This window comes from Perna viridis, chromosome 3 (genome assembly GCF_037379345.1).
Source record: "Perna viridis isolate PV_CMFRI_1.1 ecotype Kerala chromosome 3, ASM3737934v1, whole genome shotgun sequence".
Lineage (NCBI taxonomy): Eukaryota > Metazoa > Mollusca > Bivalvia > Mytilida > Mytilidae > Perna > Perna viridis.
Genome location: NC_142447.1, coordinates 3,153,373 through 3,178,125, shown reverse-complemented (window position 1 = coordinate 3,178,125; position 24,753 = coordinate 3,153,373). Strand labels below are relative to the sequence as shown.

The 24,753-nt window shown below is 33.7% G+C and overlaps 1 long non-coding RNA gene across 2 annotated transcripts in view; it reads left to right on the top strand.

Annotated features, from left to right (window-relative positions):
• LOC148620673 (uncharacterized) overlaps positions 1–24,753 on the top strand; it is a 46,478-nt gene that overhangs the window by 20,122 nt on the left and 1,603 nt on the right. For both annotated transcript variants that reach the window (XR_015920940.1, XR_015920939.1), the window contains exons 2-3: positions 906–1,234; positions 24,142–24,247. This is a non-coding gene — a long non-coding RNA (uncharacterized LOC148620673). The remainder of the gene's footprint in view (positions 1–905; positions 1,235–24,141; positions 24,248–24,753) is intronic.

Below are 24,753 nucleotides of genomic sequence, written 5' to 3'. Positions count from 1 at the left end.
AAATAAAAAAAAAAATCATAAATTAAATGAAAAAATATGGTTCATTTCTTTCTTCAACCTGTCTAACTCAAATATCCTTTTTTTTTAGCTTGATGGGAATTAAAAAAACTTCGTGTCCATTTTTTCCTTCTTTGCAATTTTATTTTTGGCCTTTTTTATTACTGATTTCTCATAGAATAGTCTGGAATTCATGACAATACCGTAATACTAAAATAAATCAAAATTTGATGCTCTACTTGGGTATTTTTCTCAATATTCGATATAGGTTAAAAGTGTATTTTCTAACATGAAATCATAAATAAAAAATGTCCGTGTTATTGGCAAAATCCAAAAGTTCAATGCACCTTAATGTTTGAAGTTTTACTTCCCCACCCAATTTGGTCACCAAATACTTTTTGATCTCGTATTGTACATTTAATAATGCTTTACAAGCGGAATTAGTTTTAAGGATTGAGAAGTTTCTGTAGCCAGAATACCGGAAAGCAGTAAACATTTGAGAATGTCAGTCTACTGACCATGTAATCATTATCATGTGTGATGCCATTTCTCGTGATCTAGGTTAATCATCCAGATTGTGGATTCATCTGCATATTGACCCAGCAAATACTCCAAGCCTTCAATTTCAACTTCTGTTACGTCATTTTAGTTGTTCTAATTCAGTTTTAGAAAATTAAGGGGATCATGGATCTCCTTGTCTAATCCCTTTTTCCAATTTACACAACTCTGGCATTTACAAAAGAAATAAATAGTTTTACTTTATCATCGATTTCTAGTAGAAGTAAAATTCAAAACACGATAACCACTAACGAGAATGCTAGATGATAAACTTCGTTACGTTTTGAGTTCTAAAACCCCCGTTGTTATGTTTTTTTACTGTACTTTCATTATTCTACTCTCTTTTGTAGGATTAGCTGTTGAAAACAATGTGGAATTAAACACAAATTGTAATGGATTGTTTTCAAATGTTACGTCTCCAAAATGAATTCGGACATAGTGATTGAGGTTAAAAATGGTAAAGAAAAGCCACAGAAAATATTCTGTGCTGCTCCGATATTAGGAATTTCAAAACCTCAATGTCACAAATGGTTTTGAAAGCGCAAATACAATAAACCAAGATGTAAGAAATACGACAACTTTTGAACATCGTTCTGCAGTCAATATGAAAATATTGCGTCAGATGCCAAATGTTGCTACTACGAAAAACACTGCCACAGTGCAACTTTTGCCAAAATATGTGAGTATAAGTTAATAAAGTCATCACAACGGCTAACTTAATGTTTTATTACATTTATATATCATTGTGTAAAATTTATCGAATACAGACATATCAAACAGTTCAACTTATAAAAAATATTCTCTCAATCCAACTTATTTGATCATAAAGTACGGAATAGTATTAATATTACCCTGTTTCTTGTCATAACGGACGAATTACGGGCGATATATTGTTATTGTGCATTTTCATATTATGAAGTTAATCATATTGAAACAAACTAGTAGTTGGAATTTCTCAACAATTTGTAAACAGAACACTTCTATGATATTCTTTCAAATTTCAAAAAGCAAACTGGGAATCAGAGACATTTTGTTTGCAGCTATCACTCTCTTTAAAAGAACTCATTAAAACAAAACACTATTTTGTCATTGAAATACATGTGCAAAGTGACGGATTAAATTGGTATTATCTGCTTTTATTTTTCCACCAGGAAGCATATCGGAAACTTATAATATTGCAATTACGCCTTTTTCTCTCTATCATCATCAAGTCGCCAAAACGAAGTTTAATAACTTATTTCACCATTTCTGATTGTTAAGGTCTTTCCCTAACAGCGACAGGAATATACTGTAATTCTAATTATTAATTTCACTTTCGGTAATTTTTAAAAATTCTTAAAATTATTTAACTAAAGAGATAATAAGATAAAGAAGATAGTAGTTATTCTGTCACAATCCTTAGGCGTTTTGTTTACAATAATATCCATCCATCCAGTCTGTTTGGCGAAATAGGGTGATTTTATTGAGTTTCGGATTGAGTTGGCCGCCATTTAAGTTAGGAAATAAATGCCAATATGAATTCAAGTTTTCGATTGGTGTTTATTTTGCCAAATTGAAAGTGGAGACCGAGATGTACATGATTATTCTTGGAAAGTTGTTTCACTCCTTGCTACATATACGCGGTTTTGGCGACATCTGAGTCTTCGAGAGATATTAGTGCACACATTTTCTGTCAGCTTCTTTTGATAAAAAATGAAAGATCAACGACCTTATCAAAATCAACATTTCAACGAAAGGTGTATTAATCTTCCGTTTGAGATTTTAATCGATATGGTATTCAAATTGTCAATTTAACTGTATTTAGTTAATTGGAACGACTAAAAATATCCGCATATGTTAATGTTAAGGTTTCAAACGTGTTGACGGTCATTTTGAAGAAGGCAAGCGATACAGAAAAGAACTCAAATTGTCAATTGAACTTCATATTATTGATTTGGAAAGTAAAACAATTTTCATCGAAATCAAACTTTTTTTTCGGAGGCTCTTTTAGCAGCCGTCTAGAACTGTCTACAAGTTTAATCTCTTGACATTGTTTTGCATATCATAATGTACACAGTAGTTCGAAGTTCATGCATTTCTTAGAAGGTTGATATTTATTTTGTTATTCGACAGCCATTTTGACCCAATAGCTATTATTTTCATTCAGTTTTCCAATTATCGTTCCGCATGTCCACATGTTTCCAAATATAATTTTAACATTGTATGTTTTTTCCCCAATATTTAGCACCAATTTTGTCAAAATCTTTCAAATCAACGACTATCAAAATGTCTAGAGAACCCAACTCATGTAATTGGCATATCATTTTACCCATTTTATTGGATTCCGAGCATTTTGTAATTTTGAGAAATATTGACAATATTGACACTTGAATGATTTCGAAACAGCAAGATTTAAATTAGATTCGGCATATTATCTACAACACAAAAACCTTATTTCATCATTTCATCCATATCTGAGCATCTAGAAATATTACTGGTAAATTGCCTTAATCATATAAAAGACTTTCAAGTTGTCCATCTAACCTCCAGATTTGATTTCTACGTATCCTTAATAATTTTAACTATAAAATTCATCAAAATTCGGAGCATGTTGAAATTGGCAACCATGGATGGCAATAGCATATTTTAAATGGAATTTCTCGCCAAATTGGGATTCAGCATCTCATTGTTACCTGAAAAACCAAATTCATTTAATGGTTTTTAAATTAATTAAGTTGACATAATAAATAGATATAGAAAACTTTTTTAACTTTTTTACGCGCAGGGATATTTTCGCTATTTTTTCAAGATCCCGACAAAAAGCGATAATAAACCCCTCACGAAAATTTCCCATTTTACAGTGTACTTTTATGGTCATAATTTTTTACGTAGACGAAGTATATTTTTTTTTCATTTAAATACATATATCTTTCTGGGTTTACTTTCCATTCTGTGATGGTTTGAAAATAGTAGACATCTATTAATTTTTTCTCATACTTACGAATGCTTTTTCAATGGCAGCAATATTTATATTTTTACACAGTAATTGTTCACTTGCATATGATGGTCCGTTGATTGAAGTATAAAGAATAATAAAGAGTAAAAACAACGTGTTTCCAGAGAAATCGGAGGAGAATAATATATTTAAAACGGTGTAAAACAATATGCCAGCGACAGTTGGTGTTCAAGAACTAAATGATAATATAAATGATACCAAGAACAAATGATAACCACCTGACACGTCATGTTCAGGGATTTGAAAATAAGCCAGAAGAAATCGTACAAAAACAATTAGTCACCTATGCTTCGTACTTAATAGCATGAAAAGTTGCAAAAACAATAATTATCCAAACCTTGTTTTCAGAAACTTAAATAAAAAAAGATATTATTAAAAGCAACGGAGTGTACAAGAAGTCCCAAGCTAACATCGTGATTGGCGACTTGATTAGAAACCAAAAAAAAAACATAACAATTACATGAACTTGTAATTCAGGTGCAATGGAATTGAGGTCAAATGTAGATAGAACAAGATTTGAAATACTGCATCCTATTATTAGTACAGTTTTTTGTAATGTTTGTGTCAAAGTGTGATTTGTCATCCTGATTGGACATGATTTAACAATCAATAAATTGAGTTTCAGTTTTGAATTTTACCTCTGGAAGCTTTTCAAACACGATAACGACTAATTTTAGTCTCTTTTTAAATAAAATTTTAATTGATTAGAATAGTTTTATTTTATAACCTTTTGTCGACACATTAAATGACTAAGGTGTTAAATCATGTTCCGATTAAAAAAAAATAAAATTCAGATATATCTGTTTGGTTTTTTATTCATGGTCGACAATTTTAACTAATTTAATTGTCTGGTGTGAAATATTTACTATCTGAATTTAAAATACGTTATGGGATTTTTGTAATAGTAATCTCCGCAATGTACTACATGACACGGGCATACAATATGTTTAAAATCAGCGTTAATTGAAATTAAAATATTTTTTAGTTAAGCATGAAATTATTTGACCAAAGCAAAGTTGACCCTTGCAACCGTTTACAAATTACAGTTTATCATCTCATCATACTGTCAAAAGAAGGAAATGATCGTAAACAGATCTATCACGGATGTCAAGAAAAGGAAATGATAGTAAACAGATCGATTACGGATTACGAATCAGGGGCAAATTTAAGGTTAAATTTAGCAAACCATAGCTTGGAAACCTTTTTTTTACAATTTTAAAAATTTATGGTCCGCCTGTATCGCACGCCTGGCTTGATAATTATAAGCCACTTTCTATTTTTTCGTAAAAGTGGTAATCTTTTTTCTTGGATAGAAATTCCTAATCCTCATACACAAAGAACAAATTTAGAACAAACGTTTTAGTAGAAATATGCAAAAGAAACTGCTGTCTGGTCCTCTTTTATATTTTCTTATCCTGTTATATTTTTGTGACGGCAGCCATTTTTTCAGACGGAAAAAATGCCCAAATTAATTTTAAGCAGAATACTCTTCGAAACATTCAAACAAAGTTTAGTTTTAGTTGGTCCGGTAGTGTCAAAAAAGAAAAGTTTAAAAAATTGTTGACGACGAAGAAGGATGGCGACTATGGACACAAAGTAATTATAATAGCTCACATGGCCATTTAACCGATCTTATCATGAATCAGTTACCTGTTGGTATGACGGGAGGTTTTTACATTAAAATTGTTTGCTAATATGAGTTATTCATACCCTTCAACCGAGGATTGCACTTACGTTTGTAAAATCATTGCAAATAGGGACATTAACTTTGTATTTTATTTAAGTACTTACATATAACATCGATAAGCATTCTAAGCTAAACTGTCTTTTTAGGTAACACGTAACTGTATCTTATACTTTGGCGCTTTTTCAAAAGATTCCGTTGGTCATAAAAATATATTTTTGTTCTTATTGTGGTATTGTAAAATATTATTGAAAGGCATTTTGGTCATATCTTGTTTGAAAAACAATTCAATACAAAGATATCGATCATAGTCTTCTTAAGACATTCAAATATATTTAAGTCACAATAAATTGATTCAATGGACCGAAATACCATACGGCTGAACTTTATATCATTTTAACGGGTAACATATTATTTGCTCGCGATGGTTTCAAACTACAGATTCATTGTACACTTAATCTCTGTTGAAATGTGATAAAAGAGACACACATTATGTGTCAGTCGGTGGTTATCTCTTGGCGGTGTACTCCATGCCAAATTGATTATTATATGCTCAATGCAGCAAAGAATGACAATAGGGTAGCATTTAGAATACAAATTATCAGTGTTATACTTTGTAATAACTTTGTAAAATGCTTTTGACATAGATGAAATCCTAAACAACCGTGACGACATACCTTACTTGTATTGGATTCCAAAACTTCATAGGAATCCATACTAAAACTGGTATTGTAGCTGAATCTTCATCTGGCTCCAAGGAGGAGATGTCGATTCGCCATACAAAGATTTTGTCCGCAGTGAAGGATGGACAGCACTGTCGTAGTGGTATTAATCATATGTGGATACTTAAAACTTCTAAAGATTAACTTTAAAACATCCCGTAGCTTTTCGGAAATAAGCTCTCTCCAAACTTTAGACTTCTCAACTCTTTACACTACAGTGCCACTTGATAAATTGAAATTTCGTTTGGAAGGACTTATTCGTATATCTTTTGCTGATTTGAAAAATCATGTTATTCGTGGTCACAAAATTCACATATTTTTTAAAACATTGCAGACAGGTAAAGTGTGCTATACAGAAAAGCATGTTTGTCACATTTGGAGAAGCTATTTTTCAACATCATGTTGACATTCCAATAGGCACTAACTGTAATAATCCAAGTACTAAATGCAAACGGTCAACTGTCATCTTCAGTGTCTGTTGTAAATTCAAAGAGTAATCAAGGGAACCAAGGTTATAGCGGTAATCAACAGAATGTAATCCAGGGACAAAGACCAGACATGGAAAACAGACATATACAAAAAAGAACATCAAGTAACTAAAATCAAACATACAAAGTAACAAAAGTAAATGAGCAACTCGGACTCCACCAAAAACTGGGAGCATGGACCAGGTGCACCGGTAAGGTAAGGGTCCTCTGCTTTTCTAGAAACACCCGCCGAGTTGCTCATAAAAAGTCAAGTCCGGGGTAGACAAACGAGGAAAGGAAAACTATGACCCGTTGAATAAATCAGTTTTCATGGTGCTGATGGATACACCATAACGATCCACGTGTTCATGATGACGTGGAGTCCGAGTTGCTCATTTGCTTTTGTTGCTTTGTATGTATGATTTTAGTTACTTGATGTTCTTTGTTGTATATGTCTGTTTTCCATGTCTGGTCTTTGTCCCTGGATTACATTCTCTTCATTACTGCTATAACCTTGGTTCCCTTGATTACTCCCCCAACGAATTTTAAAAGAATACACAAGGTGTGTAATATTTCTCTTCTTAGTCGCACTGTAGTGTTCCCCATTATTTGAATTCTCTAGCTGGATCACTGTGATAATAGGCTGTTGCATTCAATAAATCATTTTAATTTCTCAAATTTTTAAATTATTTTTCGAGAAGATTGGAAAGATCTGTAAAACCCATTGTTGGATATTTAGTGGCATATCAAATTGACTTATATTGTATAAAGAGCTTTGTCGAGCACATCTTGATGTGGCTGTAAAAAAATATGTCAAACAAAAAAGTTTGTTTTGCATAAAGTGGAGAGTCATATGTTAGACTCAGGTTTGGAAATTTGCTGGATACAGCTCCATAATTAAAATAAAAACTTTAAAAGCATAAGAAATTACAACTTGAAAAATTCTGAAATGTTAAGGGGTAAAAAAACTGGTTCAATTATAGGAAACCTAACTGCCTCTCGGTAGAGAATTTTTGTATATTTCAATCTGAGCATTTGTTTACAGAAATTGAAAACTATAATATTATACAAGTACGACCGTCTGAGGAGATGAGTATCTAAATCGTCAAACCGCACTGGGATTATTTCCATGAGGGCTTTAGGAAATTTATATAGAATAATATAAAAAAATAGGAACTCTAAAAAAAAACAAATAAAATTGTTGTCGAATTATTTCAATTAAAAGTTTTATCTTATGGTAATAAAACAAATTTGATTAAAGACAATTGAAAGTTCTTTATCAACTTAAACAGCTAACATGTGCTTTTTTGTTTGACTGAATGGGAACTAATTATAATTTCTTTGAATACCCATGTTTCTTTTGTGTTAGATTATCATTTTGAAACGGTGTGGGGTATTGGTGTGTCAAGCATTCATCGTTGTTGTTTTTTTATAAGTAACAGACGATCAAAATAATGATAACGAACAAAATAATTTTATTTGAAACAAAAGATACAGTATACATTTAAATGAGTAATAACCTGCAATTCTGAAATTTCCCTTTTTAATTTTGTTTCGTCTTTAGGATATTTTAGATGAGAAATTAAGCATCTGTGCTTGACAGTAATTATCCTCCTAATAAATGACATAAAAACATTTTGTACAGTTTATGTCGATAGACATGTATTAAGGAAAATGTGCCAGGACAGTTCTAATTGGTGGACTTGTTGAATGGCTATTCATAGAAAGGACATTATTTTTTAAGGCTTTTGTACGACATCATGTCAACGGACTGAACGGTTGTATTCTTGGTATTTATTTCTTTTGTAAAAAATGCCAGAGTTCAATTTGGGAAAAGGATTAGACAAGGAAATCCATGATCCCCTTAATTATCTAAAACTGAATTAGAACAACTAAAATGACGTAACAGAAGTTGAAATTGAAGGCTTGGAGTATTTGCTAGGTCATTATGCAGATGACTCCAAAATCTGGATGATTAACCAAGATCACGAGAAATGGCACCACACATGATAATGATTACGTGGTCAGTAGACTGACATTCTCAAATGTTTACTGCTTTCCGGTAAATAAAGGCCAAAAATAAAATTGCAAAGAAGGAAAAAATGGACACGAAATTAAGGTTTTTTTTTTAATTCCCATCAAACTACAACACAAAAAGGATATTTGACTTAGACAGGTTGAAGAAAGAAATGAACCATATTTTTTCATTTAATTTATGATTTTTTTAATTTAATTTTTAAAAATATTTTTACAAACGTAACGGAGAAGTTCCTTTCATGAATTTATAGTTGAAAGATCATTCTTTTGATGAAGTTTAGTAACGAATTACACAACAATAACTTGCTCAGTAAGTAATCATAAGATACTCACATGGAAACAAACCATTTACGGACTCCACTAAAAACTGTGAGCATGGACAAGTTGCACCGGTAGGGTAAGCAGCCTCTGCTTTTCTAGAAACACCCGCCGAGTTGATCATAAAAAGTCAAGTCCAGGTTAGACAAAAGAGGAAATCAAAACTATGACACGTTGAACAAGTCAGTTTTCATGGCGCAGATGGATACACCGTAACGATCCACGAGTTCATAATGACGACCATAAAACTTCTGTAGTGATGACTTCAATCTTGTAGTAACATAACCTTGTTCCAGAGGCCTACTTGTTAGAAGTCTAGCGCGATACAAAGAGTCTGCGTAGTTTCCGCAAGCTTTGGCATAACGTGTGAGTTGTGGTATGAACACATCATATGCAGGTGCCGAAGGAATATTGCCACAGATGAATAGAATGTTGACAATTTGGAATAAAAAATCATCACGTTTGTCGTAAAGATTGATCCATGTCAAGTCCGGGGTAAACGAAAGAGGAAAGGAAAACTATGACACGTTGAACAAATCAGTTTTCAAGGCGCAGATGGATACACTGTAACATTATCAAATGTTGGAGAAATGTGAAATTACTATCGTAAACTAGTCCTCAGACTAAATATTCTATTCTGTTTAAAGAAAGGCGATTATTATATGTACTATTAAGATAGGGTTATTGTTTTACCATGAATATAGTCCAAACCGCTTATTTCAAATTGATCCTAGTCAAATAGTCCCACTTGAAATCAAATGTGCATTTTTAAAATAAGGGTTGCAAATAATCGCAAAAGGCTTTTAAAGAGTTAACTACAGCAATTGAGGAAAGATCTCAACTGAAAATATTATACATCTTAAGAGATCACATTCTTAAATCTTGATCGAATTTTAAAGGATCAACTTGGAATAACTCGTCTTTAAAATAATCATTTTAGAATACTGCAGTTCAATAAAAATGAAAAAGTCTTCGTCTTGATGGAAATAAAAAACCTTCAATGTCAATGTTATCATCATTTCTATAACAAAAATAAAGTCAGCATATTGATTTTTTCATCTTTTAAGGTTTTTCTGGGCCGCAGAATAAAATTACGGAATGATCATAACCAGTAAAACTACAATCCAACATTCAATACGTTCGACACTATATAATGCTTTAGTGCCTGAACTTTAAATAAATCTAAAAGACCCTGTTTTGGACTAATTCGACACGCTGAACAAGATCTTGTTGTTCTAACTTATAAAACCTACAATCACTCTCTTTCCTATATGCCGCGCGAATCGCTCGGTTAAGAAGGGAATAGCATATTAAAAAAGGTCGTCCACGCATGACCTCACACACTGGGAAGGGAACAACAACACGAAACTGATGCGATTTTACATCACAATATTGTAAAATAAACTATTAAAGATAATAGATATGAAACAAGAGATGTAATCTAAACCACTTTAATCACTAAAGTATTTGAACTACTTGGGATGATGCTACTTTTCAGGTATCGTTAATAGTTTTAAAGTATTTTCAAAAGCATTTATTTATTCTCAGTCAAGATAAATTACTAGTTATGTAGAAATTATTATTCTAATTCATGATATTTTATAGTAATTCGAATAAAGTTTTATCAGTAACATTTTGGATAAATTTACGGATAATTTCACACGAAGTAAAGTTAGATAAAGATTTTACATTTTATAATAGAAAGTTTAGTAAAGTACATTTATACTTTTGAATCGAAGTTCCGAATATTTTGAGCATAGACTTAAGGTTTTGTTCCTGGAGAAAATATAGTATTTTCTACTTAGACCTACGTGTTATTGATGTATGTAATATCTAATAGATATGAGACAAGAGATGTAATCTAAACCATTTTAGTCACTAAAGTATTTGAACTACTTCTGATTTTCAAGCTTCAAATTGATATTGATTCACCTGGGGGATTGCTTCAATCCGGTAGTTTAACGTCTAGAAAAAAGTCAATCGCTATTTTCCATGCCTAGAAAATTAATTATGTGAATATTTGTGTGCAATTTTTATTTTTACAAATTACATCATGCTCGGCAAAGCATTTTTTTTCAATACAGATGATATCAGTTTGAAATATTTACACCAGTTTGTATACTCCAGTGCCATTAAATTCCAACAATTTGTTCCTGTGCCTTACTTCAAAACTTTCTAAACATTTAAACATGTATATATCAGTGATTTCAAGGCTGTATTTTATACATGTGCTGAGAAAATTATTTCCGTTGCACAGAAAGATATTTAGCTTTCAAATGAGCTTTGTAGAAGAATTCTGTAGCAAAGGTACCGAAAATGATCTCATAAATTTATTATCTACATAAAAAATTATCGGGTATTGTTTATGTCGCCGGAAATTATGCTCACCATTAGATTATGTTGGGCAAGGCGAAAATAAGTATAATTGCCAGTTGTCAACGATGATATTTAATTCTGCAATAAAGGACATGAATTATAAATGGAATGAAAACAATGAATAATATATGAAACATACCGCCGTTAAATTCAAATATCAAACATTTTACAAAGATTATTACAATTGACTAACCTGCAATAAAGGATGTCGATAAGATGATCCACTCTGGTGAAAGTCGAAGTGCAGAATGACAATTTAATAAAAGAAAAGTAAAGTTCGTGCAGCGGGAACCTGTTAGCGGAGAGCGGTCCAGTCAACCGTCACATGATGATTACATAACAATGATTATGATTATGAGATGAAGATTGAATGTATAGGAATATACTCAAAACTAAATGAGATAATAAACGAAAGTATATTTAGATATTAAATAAATGTATAACAACCTAAATATAACAACCAAAAATATACCCAAATATATATAAATATTTATACTGTGACATTGTCGCCCCTCAAGAACGGAAATTCGTCCTCGAATTTAAATCAGGTTACATGTTACTGTATAGGTGGCAAGGCCTCGCTACACAGGAACATTGTAAAATTATAAAGCATACAAAATAAATGCATTACAAAATATCTAAACGCTCGCCAGTCTATGTTCGTTTTCAGCAATAACACTAGTTATATGATCAAACCATTTCTGCCCGACATCCGGGGAAGGATGGACACCATCAATCAGCTTAGTATATTTATAGCGTATTTTCCCGTTTTTGACATCTCTGGTGAGTGTAATTATATAATAACGGTGTTGCCACTTAACGTTCAATGCAACAATCCTTTGGTTAAGAGCCAACAAAACAGCATTAAGCCGTTCTTGCATCTTAGGGTATTGGGTCTCATAAGCCAAATATAAAGTTTTACCAACAGATAATCTATGAGTGTTCCATTTCTCAAAGATTTTGGTAACTATAGTTGCGAAAACTAAATGATGACCCATATTCTGATCCTATTAGACACCATCTTAAGTTTATCCATATAAGTTTTAACGATAACTTCCTCATCAACAACTGTATCAATGTAAGATTTCTCATACTTGGAGTTCTTATCCCTTACCAATTCACATACATCAGGAATACCATAAACAAAATAAACTATCGTTATTCCTTGGGTTAAACTAAGATGCCTCTCAACGTCTTGGAAAATCCTTAAAATTTTCCACCCGGATATATAAATACACTATCACAAGCTAAACTTTGTAAACAACTACCACGACTTGAGCAATATACTAAAGAATTTATATCTGAAATAAACAGATTAACCCCACTAAAAAACAACTGTTAACATATAACAAAAGATTATGAGTAAACTTAAAAGAGTACAGAGGGTGGCAAGGCCTCGCAACTGCCCCCATTACATTTAAAACTATTTATAATACATAAAATCACCATAGCGATCAGGCGGTCTCATAACTCGCCCACTCCTACGAACTACTGGAGCAGGGACCGGTTCAACTTGTGAGCGACCCAAAACATCACCAACCTCAGAAATATGACTTGACGGACTCAACTCAACAGAACTAAATTCATTACTAACTGAACCTGAAACGTCATTAAAAATGCTCGGGGTGGTTGAGATGTTACGGTCATGATCAGAAGTACTCATTTCTACTTCCCTTCATAGGTTATGCATATCACCCGAACACCTATTCAGCGACGAATCCTGCGCACGATCAGGCTGTGCAATATACAAACTGTCAGGACTAAATTCGTTTGCCAAAGGATTTAATCCTTATATTTCGAACGTGTAGATGTGTTAACAGCGACCATAAAATCGTCATCGTCCGATTCCGAATCCGACCCCGATCGATCTGTGTAATTTACGTCTACCTCTGGTTCAACAACACCGGTACCGTTAGTATCCGGACTACGTTTATCTGAAACAGTTGATTTATGCACAGTCTGTTTGTCGTTCTCAAAACACGTAAACCTGTCGTTCAGTGGCAGTGAACCAATAGACAATAATAAATTCCTGTGAACGGTTTTCATTTGCTTAGAACCATGTTCCCGTTTAATCACATATACCCGTATACCAGCATCAGGCTGCTGTACTACAACAAACGGTCGCCGTTCCCATTTGTTGGCGAGTTTATGTTTTCCACGGATACCCACATTCTTTAATAAAACTCTATCACCCGGATGTAAAACTGAACTCCGAACTTTTCGATCATACCGAGCCTTGTGACGCATTCCCGATTTCTCAGACTCCCGTGTCGCTGTCTTGTAAGCGAACTCAAGACGCTTCTTCAACTTACTGACATAAGTATCGTGCGAACGACCCGAAAGATTATCGGTAGCGGTTCCGAAAAATATATCCAAAGTTAACCGAGGGTGCCAACCGAACATCAAGAAATGTGGGCTATAACCGGTACTCTCATGACGCGTCGCGTTATACGCGTGTACTAATGGGAGAACATAACTCTTCCAATCCGATTTTTGATCATCGTTCAACGTACTGAGCATATTCAAAAGTATTTGGTTAAATCTCTCCGTTTCATCATTACCTTGTGGATGGTACGGAGTCGTACGGGACTGAACCAAATATAATGTACGGTCCCGGCCTTGGTGACCAACATCGTCATGTAACCCGCGTAAAGCTATGTCACGATATACACGTGGTAAAACTAGCTGTCTTACCTTTTCACCTTTCAAATCACACGTTTTATAAAGAACTCCGTCTGATAGTGTCAGCTTATTCCAATCATTTAGTAACCTTCTTACCCCCCCTTTGTTTTTTTAGCTAAGTGTCGTTTTGATGGTTTATGACCAGACAAAAATATTTCAATCACCTGATCCAAACAATTATCTGACCTTTGCTCATCTGACCAATTTATATCACTTAAACTAGGATCATGGTCAATGTCACACCCTAGAGTGTCTAAGTCGTTAGCCATCAATACACTCTCGGCCAAACCACAATCTGAAACTACTGAGGACAAGCAAACAGCTTTTACAACCTTTTCATCAATAATGGAACCTATGCCTTTATTACCTTCATTCTTCGAATTAAGCCGAGATAATGCATCACAATCAATGCTTGACTTACCAGATCTATAGGTGATAGTGAAATCAAAATCAGCCAACAATGCTATCCATCGCTGAGACGTAACATCAAGTTTAGCTTTTCCGAGCACATACGTCAGCGGATTATTATCGGTTCTGACTTCGAAGCGGTTACCAACTAAATAATCGTGAAATTTATCCGTGACGGCCCATTTCAAAGCCAGAAACTCGCGTTTATGTGCCGGATATAACTTCTCCGCGCCTCGTAAGCTTCTACTAGCGTATGCGATCACGCGCTTGTGTCCGTCTTGCTTCTGGTATAAAATTGCGCCCAAACCGTCGCCGCTCGCGTCGCAGTGTACGATAAATGGTAGCATATAATCAGCATACGTAAGAATAGGGAGATTCGTCAACTTATGTATTAACTCATCTCGAGCTTTCTGTTCTACAGCAGTCCACTTCCATGGTATTTTACTCTTAATCTTAGACCGACCTTTCTGTTTCTTCCCGGACGGATGCCCTATTAGCAGATCATTCAAGGGTTTAGCTATCTTGCTATAATCCTTGACAAACTTCCGGTAGAAGGAAGTAAACCCTAAAAACCGTCGTAACTCTCTGACATTGGTAATTTCATCCAGTTCTGCACGGCCGATAATTTCTCATCATCCGGTTTAATACCATCAACTGATACTACAAAACCAAGGTATTTTACCTCAGTCTGGAAAAATACGCACTTACTACCTTTCAGTTTAAGACCATTGTCACTGAGACAACGAAACATTCGCTCTAGCCTAGAAAAATGTTCATCCACCGACTTGGAGAAAACTATAATATCATCAAGAAAAACAAGACAGTCACGTAAATGCAGTTCCCCCATGCATTTTTCTATCATTCTCTGGAAACATGCAACAACATTTGTAAGACCAAATGGGAGCCGATTGCATTCGTAAAATCCAAGCGGACCGACCGAAAACGCTGTTTTATTCTTGTCTTCCTCCCTAATTCCACACTGCCAATAGGCCGACCGAAGATCAAATTTGGAAAAATAAGTCGCTCCAGCCAGACTCTCGATCGTCTCGTCTACTCGAGCTGTAGGATATGCGTCGCGAATAGTTCGACTATTCAATTTCCGAAAATCAATGCAGAATCTACGAGAGTTGTCTTTCTTCCGAACAAGGACAACGTTACTCGAGAACGGACTATTAGATTCCCGTATCGCACCCACGTCTAACATCTCTCGAAGATGTTGCCGAAATTCCTCGAACATTCCCGGAGGGATACGTCGGTACGGTTCCTTAAATGGTGTCTCGTCATGAAGCTTGATTTCATGTTCAACTAGATTTGTAAAACCGAGATCAGTAGGACCGGTCGAAAACACCGATTTCCATTTCTCAATCATACTAATCAGACGCGATTTAATTTCATCTGGTAAGGCATCGTCAATATTCAAACTTAATCCCTTCAACATATCCACGGTTTTACCAGCATCTGACTTATTAGCCGATTCTCGCGCTAAATCCGGAATATGATTGAAATGATCGACGTGTCGTATAACTTTGATTTCACTAGCACTACATAATACAGACTTCGGTTTTATTTGAATTGCTTTAGCTGTCATGTTACTAATTCTAACAGGAATTCTACACTTACCTTCCTTCTTCAATGAAACAACTCTAGGACAAACTACAACTCCATCAAAGGAAGATTTTTCTGAGTTTTCAGTAACAACAGTAACTTCAGCCTTACTTGCATTACATACCATACCCGAGATTGTCATGGAAGCTCTAGGCTTTAGGGTAACAACCTTTTTGTTAATCGAGTTTACATTACTCAATCAATTCCTTGCAAGAGAAGACAGGGCTGTGTCCCATTCTTTCGGCAAAGTAGAATCATCAGACATATTGGACTTGCAAATATTCAATACATTTGTCCCAAGTACTAACGAAACTTGACTATTATACACCGTTGAAGCAACCACTAGCATGGGAACAGGAAAAGAAGTCCCTACTAAATATGGAATTTCCAGAACTATCTCTACATAGCCTAAATAAGTTAAACGATCACCATTAGCTACACTAACTGTTAATAAATTATCAACCTTTTTCAAAGTTGGACAAGGTTTCAACCTGCTTAACAAAGGTTCAGCAATAGTTGAAATCATACTTCCACTGTCAAGAAGTGCCTTGCATTTTACTTGATTGACTATGACATCACTTTCATTGGCATTGCCAACTAACCTTTCAAATAAATCACCACTTACAGGGCTTGTATCAAATCAGTAGAGTCCCCAATTCGCCCTTCATTCAAGACTCCTACCAGTTTAAAGACGGTTTACTGTTCTGTTAACCCTGAACCTGAGATTGTTGGTTGAATGAACCACGTCGGTTCGAACCACCTCTTCCTCTATTATTTTTATAGCCACCCCGATGGCCATATCTCTGCGCGTTGCCACGATTGTGATTACCGTAGGCATTCTGAGGAACACTATTCTGGTCTTTGAGATTCTTGAGTTCGGTTTCTATCGACTCTATGCGAGTACCAATCTGATCAATTTTCTTAACCAGATCCGAAATCGACTTGGAATCAGTAAACATCGAGCTATGTTGAACACCTTTTCCGGAAGATGCAATATTTTCATTTCTCGAAGAGTTCGACAGATCTAATTCAATTGCCCGAACATCGCGAAGTAATTCATCGAAGGATTCTGCGGAATCATATTTATGTCGACTTACATTCTTGAGAAGCGGATCATGCAAGCCTGACCAAAATTTTGATCTGAGCATGTCATCTTTTTGAAGTGTAAACAACTGACCCTTATCAATTGCGGAGTGCAAAATCGATTGCAATTTCATGCCATAATTCGCGACCGATTGGTTTGGCATCTGTCGTTCCGTATAAAACTTTTGCAGTAAGGCTTCGCTGGTATAAACATTACCATAGACCCCCTATAATTTTTCCAAAACCTGATCAGGAGAGGAAACTTCCGGTATTGTCAATAATAAATTTCATGCCGAACCCTTCAATGAATTTCTCATAGATTGAATCAAAAGTGTCCTCAAAATTTTTCTCTCGTATTAAACATTTACCTCGTACTTCCACACATCAAATGTGGTTTCCGATTTCTCCTCACCCGAAAACGTAGGCAAACGCGGTCTTTGCCAGTTGTAATTACTAGCAGCCGATATCGTATCGTCTTTCTGTAGAGGTACAAGGGTGTATTTTCGGACAGGTGTAGGGGAGGCGATTTACCTGAAGTTTGACCTGGGTCTCGCTTAACTACCTCTCTTGGAGTGCTATGTCTAATAAGGTCAAATTCTGTATCTGTTACAACCTTATATTGGGTATTTTGATTCAGATATTTTATCATTTTCTGAATTTCTTCATTAGAAAGTTTTTTCTGGATTATCTTGACCCCTCTGCTTTAAAGCAGTGTCCGTAAAACTCACATCTCTGCTCATGATCGAATAGGGGTTAAATGTATGAATATATGAATGATAAGATGAAAAATGACTCACTAGTCTGTCAAAGTCTGATTAAATGTGCAGAGAAACAAGAGAAACAGGATCATGCAGGAGCTGAAATATATAATCAAAATTTATCAATCTAGAAACAATGAATAAATTCACATATGTAAATAAATATTAATAAAATTTACTGTCTATAAAATTGAAAAATTAACAGTTTTTTTATATTGTACTGGTTCACTGAAATCTCCAATCACAGTTACGGTATACTTATCCTTTATAGTTGTCGTTGTTTTGTGCAGTATTTACGGTAATATCTTTGTATAATATTTACGGTAAATGTCCTTGACGAGTATGGACGGTAAATTTTCTGAATACAGTTTGACATCAGAAATAACGGTCAGAATAAACTACAATGAGCTGATAAAGTTATATGTGGATGGAATGCGCAATGAATGAGAAATAAATCTCCATAATCCATCGGACTTTCACCGGAAAAATACGTATAATTTGTTCACAACAGCGCTGTATATATATAAATTTATCGGAGCTAATCATTTACGCTAACACTTATATTTCAAGCGAAACTCGTAATGTAACTCACAGGATATAATTTATACCAAGCTGCAAAACACAACGTTAGTTATATAATCGCATTACCAAATGAAGTGTCGACGATTAAACTAGAATTATAATAGACTTCACAAAGTCATCGTGCCCTCACTAAAGTTGACAAGTTTACAACATATCCATGACAACAATAAAATGGAAAATGCGGTACCAAACTAATGATGACAGTCGTAGGTATACGAAAGTCGTAGAGCCATACTATTGGTGAACTTGGTATAATATCTTAACGTAAATAGATAAATGGTCGTTGGGCCAAAACTAAAGCAGACGGGCGTTGACAATTTAGCAATCAATCTCGCTGGAGCCTCCAAAATGTCACCGGAAATTATGCTCACCATTAGATTATGTTGGGCAAGGCGAAAATAAGTATGATTGCCAGTTGTCAACGATGATATTTAATTCTGCAATAAAGGACATGAATTATAAATAGAATGAAAACAATGAATAATATATGAAACATACCGCCGTTAAATTCAAATATCAAACATTTTACAAAGATTATTACAATTGACTAACCTGCAATAAAGGATGTCGATAAGATGATCCACTCTGGCGAAAGTCGAAGTGCAGAATGACAATTTAATAAAAGAAAAGTAAAGTCCGTGCAGCGGGAACCTGTTATCGGAGAGCGGTCCACTCAACCGTCACATGATGATTACAATAACAATGATTATGATTATGAGATGAAGATTGAATGTATAGGAATATACTCAAAAGTAAATAAGATAATAAACGAAAGTATATTTAGGTATTAAATAAATGAATAACAACCTAAATATAACAATCAAAAATACACCAAAATATATATAAATATTTATACTGTGACATTTACAAACGATTATGTCCTATCTATCCTGTTGACTGAACAAACTTTTTTGACTTCATCCTATTTTAAAGAACGGACTACTTTTGAATTTACTTCGATTTATCTACAAGGGTGAATATCCTTTTTGCTCGGCTATAGTTCCACATACAGATTCTTGCTTTTAGTACTCAATATATTTATTTCAGTAGTTAAACTCCAACTTAGAAGAAGAAATTTTATTGAGTTGATTAATATCACTTCCAACATCACTACGGTTTGGTATTTTAGCTTATGTTCAATTAAATTGATCGATTCTTTCATTTTGCAGGAAGTATATTTAAACTTTTTTTTTCGAAATAGTAAGAGGAAAGTTTTACATACACCCGACTTCTCAACTTTTTCAAATATGCAAATGTTATGTGTTCTTTACAAACCTGATTTTATATATTCTGTTAATCAAAATACTTCCATAAAATTCAAGTACACAATCATATAATGACATATTAAAATATGACCCGTGCTAAACGTTTTATGTAGTACATACTCTGATAGTTTAATATGCATATGGCATTATCATATAGAAAGCAGTTATTTACTGAATGTTCTCAGTGTAAAAGTTTTCGATAATTCACTGCAAATTCCCGAACCGAGAAGTCATAAAACGTCATAACACGATTATCAATCCACCTTTCACAAAATAAAATTGTTCTTGAAAGAGTAATCAAGGGAACCAAGGTTATAGCGACAACCAAAAGAATGCAATCTAGGGACAAAGACCAGACACGGAAAACAAACATACACAATAAAGAACATATAGTAACTAAAATCATACATACAAAATAACAAAAGCAAATGAGCAACTCGGACTCCACTAAAAATGGGAGCATGGACCAGGTGCACCGGTAGAGTAAGCGTCCTCTACTTTTCTAGAAACACCCGCCGAGTTGCTCATAAAAAACAAGTCCAGGGTAGACGAAAGAGGAAAGGAAAACTATGACACGTTGAACAAATCAGTTTTCATGGCGTAGATGGATACACCGTAACGATCCACGACTTCACGATGACGGCCATACAACTTTTGTAGTGATGACTTCAATCTTGTAGCAACATAACCCTGTTCCAGAAGCCTATTTTTTAGAACTCTAGCGCGACTCAAAACGTCTGCGTAGTCTCGGCAAGCTATAGCATAACGTAATATGAACACTCCATACGCAGGTGCTGAAGGAGTGTTGCCACAGATGAAAGGAAAGTAGACAATTTTTAATTAAAATTATGTCGTAAAGTTTTTCCTTTACCATCGATTTCTAAGTGTAGGTCAAGATATGAGGCTGACTTCACATTGTCTGTAGTATCCTTTATTTTAAGTTCTTTGGGGTAGATGCGATGTAGCAATTCCCCAAAATAGCAATTAATAATGATTGATATCTGTATAATAAATATATATTATTGTAGATTTTAATATTTTTCCAACGTTTAAATTAAAGTGATTGCGTCAGGAAATAACTGTATAATGTAATTGTTGTTAAACTTTACCTCAATTTCTATACTTCAAAAAGCTTGATGTAATATTTGAGTGTTTTAAAACTAAAATGCTAATTACGCTTTTATTTTTTGTGCATGGAAAGAAGAGTTTCCATTTAATTGGAAAAGAATAACGTCTACATGAAAAATAGCCCTACAAAGTTCCTTTAGAGTGTATTATATTATATTAAAACGTAACAGTTCTGATTTTTTTTTACAGAAAATGTTTTGTGGCCTTCTTTGCGTCACAATTTGGTCTATGCAGGGTAAATATTTATATATGAAACCTATCAAGATAATTATCTGATATTTTGTTACTGAAAGACATACTTATCTTAAACTTTTTTTCTTGTATAATATGTCTGAGTATTATCTTTTGTCGTTTACAAAAAATAATTTTCAACTGGATTATTAACCCATTACGCACACCCGCTATATTACATCCGAATATGACGTATGAACCGGAAGTGACGTGGACCGAAAATAGACCACTGTTGATCAGAAGTGACTTTGATGATGAGTAAAGCGGGCTAGAAGTTAACAACTTTATACCAGAAGTGACCGAAAGTATACCATGGAGGTAGTTACATACCAGGGAGCCCTGCAGGAACTTGTCTTGAATGTAACCGACATGTTACACATTATATTTCTTATCGATTTAACACCTTTTCCGTATTTACAAGTTTGTATGTGACATTTTCAAGAAATACGGACAACATTGAACTTGTTCCAGGGCTACCCGTTTTTAAGTCGTTTAACACAAGAGAACAAGAGAAAAGTACTCGATCATTATCTATTAGCAAATAAATAACTTTGCTGTTGAAGTCGCAAAGATATTTTTACCCAATACAAGTATTCTTCCTAACATATTATTTACGTCATGCTGTCAGTCTAGTTTTTCTTTAACAAGGACAGGTATTACAGAACCATCAGTTTGAACGCCCATTACTTGGTACTGTTCAAGAATCACAGGCCTAGGAAACGAGTCCTCGACAGACAAAGAATTTTTGTCGAATTTTACGCGGATATAACCAATAAACGACTTGAAGTGATGCATTCCTGGAATATTTAGATAGAGAGCATTATTTTTCCAAGCGCGTGAAATATGATGTTTCTTTGGATTTATCGAATTATAAATAGGATGGGCAAATAAAGTTCTTTAAAGAAATCAGATACCATATATTGTATATTCTCCACAATAAAAAAAGACATTTCACCCAAACGACCAAAGTATTGGGATACTGCAGTCGCCTTGGCTATCTGAGCTTTCACACTTTCCTGATACTTTTTACAGTGGCTCCTTGAATGTTGGCCAAAAATATAAAAATACATAGAAAATTCATTGAGATATCAAAATTCAAGTACTCAACCAACACTGTGATCAGGAAATATGATTTATATCTACAATGTAGACAACATAATAAAATATAATTACACATAAAACCTTTAGATTAGAAAATAAAAACAAGACAAAAATTTAAAATATTTACTTATGCTTTTTAAATTATGGTTACAGCATTTACATGTATTTCTTTTTAACGGTACGTCTTGTAGTTATAAGGTTTGCTAATTCAGTTGTTCAGCAAAACAACATGTGCAACATATGTTAGATTTGTTTTTGTCCATTAGCTTTTAAAAAAAAACCCTACCTCAATCCTATATGGAAACCATAGATTTTCACTCAGTAATTTTGTCAAAAACACAGTTTTTTGGACTTTTATCTATATGTTGGCAGAAATGACAAATAGTTTGTATGGAACTAATGAATTTGAAAAAAAACCTTTCCAGACTTTTCATTTATTTTTTTTTCAAAATATTAAGATTATCCATATTCAATTATATTTAATTAAACCTAGCTAGTAATATTATTTTTATACTAAAAAAACTGGAACTGGCATCAAATAAAAATACAAGAAAATGACTGGGAAACAGTAAAATAAACTGAACAACATGAATATACTAAAAGCAATAGAACAAAATATGGTAAGTGAAGAAGAAAAAACTTATTGCTCGAATACCAATATAAAAATAAAATAGCAGCGAATAAACTCTACATGTGCCAAGTATCTTATGCTACAAAATTTTATATTGTGTAGTATGATTTTTACTTAAGTTTCATTAATATGAAGAATATAAAAATGAGAACTTTCTAAATATCGACCCTTGAAATGAAAAAGGTTATATTTACTAGATAATAAATTATTTTGGTTCGGGGAATAAAAGCTTTTTTTTCATGGTTGCAATGTGTTGCCAAATGCAGATTTATCTTTATAAGAATACGCTTTATTTCCTATTAATAAATCAAGATCCTCAATCTTAACATTTAACGTTCCAGCTCCAGAATCTCGTTTATACAATGAACTCGTACTACTATCGAAGCATTTGTCTTGATTTTGATGAGATGTTTTCACAATATTATGTCTGAAATGATACTCCCAGAAGTCAGAATATTTAAAACGTGTATTTGAAACTTTGCGGGTCATAAAATTTATTTTCAATCACGTTGGGGTAATATTATTTATTCCCACTCCGGGCCTTTTTTCAAAGTATTTATGTTGGGAAGCAACCATTTTATTTCTATGAGGGGGGAAGCTAGGATCAAATTTTATGTTTTGAACTTCTTTCTTTGTATGATAATTAATTTATAACCTGACTTTTTACTTTTTCAAGCCTATCCGGTATTAACCCATATATTCATCCTGGACTTTTTATAACTATACATTTTATAGTAAATTTGATCCTAGCCCCTTGGTTATGTACATGTATATATATGTGTGTATAATCATGTATATATACTGTAGTTACAAACTCTATGGTTTTTATTTATGGAACTTTTCTTTTAGTTGCTGTGGTCCCATTTATACTAGGTGCCAGGTAATGTAGTATAAAGTTCCTGCTTTCTAACTGTTATTGAGTATTTTTGTAGGTCTACAGTTTATATAAATGTATACCCCAAACCAATATTATACCTGTGTATAATGTTGTTTGGGGTCAACTGTAGCTGCCTGTCCTAAGGTGTGAGGGTTTCCGCGTCATTCATTGAAGACCCATGAGTGGCCTTGAGCTGACAATGTTTCATCCCAGAGGGGTTGTTTTCTCTTTGACATATACACTATATCCATTCTCGTTACATGTATGGAGCACTAAAGAATTATAGTTCATACTACATTTGCATATGCTAGAATGAATGTATATTGCCAATTCATAACAAAGTTTAATGCATCTAATTTGAAATTTACCATTTATAGTGGATGATTTTGTTTAAATAAAGTAAATAAAGTTTAAATATTCCATTCACATGGAAATGCAATTTTAGCGACCCTCAAATATCATGTATATACATGCAATACTAAACTCTATCTTATAATACTTGCACCATGATCTCCGAATTTGTGATTTTTCAGTCACTGTCTCTACATGTATCTTTGTACTATGTAGATTACAATTGAAAATAACCAAAAGGCCACACAATTTTTTATACACACTTAATATGTCATGTATTTCCAGGTATGATTCCCTTAGAAGAAGAAGCTACATATATTCAACAATGTACAAATGTAAATGAAGTTTAACTATTTTGGATGTAGAATGATCTTTTCATACTTCAAATCAGGTAAGGTTCTTTTTCAATTCCATTAAGTTTTTATTCAAAACACTTAGATATAAACATTGACAAAATATTATCTACATGTAGACAAACCTGTTGTTTTTTTTAGGGTTTCTGTACATATGTACATGTATTTGTGTCATCCAACACGTAATTCGAGGTTTAAATTATGTCTCTACTTGAGAAGATGAAATTTGAATTTTCAACGTACCAGCTTCAGCAACATGAAAAGACTGATAAAAAATAGTTCAAAACCAGGATATGCAGAAGGGGTCTCTGGAAAAATTAGAAAATGTTACATGTCAGGAAATCAGTTATTTAATCACTGCCTGGTAGTTAAAGAGTAATCAAGGGAACCAACGTTATAGGGTAATCAAAAGAATGTAATCCAGGGACAAAGACCAGATATGGAAGACAGATATACACAACAAAGAACATAAAGTAACTAAAATCATACAAAGTTACAAAAGCAAATACGAACTCGGACTCCACTAGAAATTTTACTGATTGCC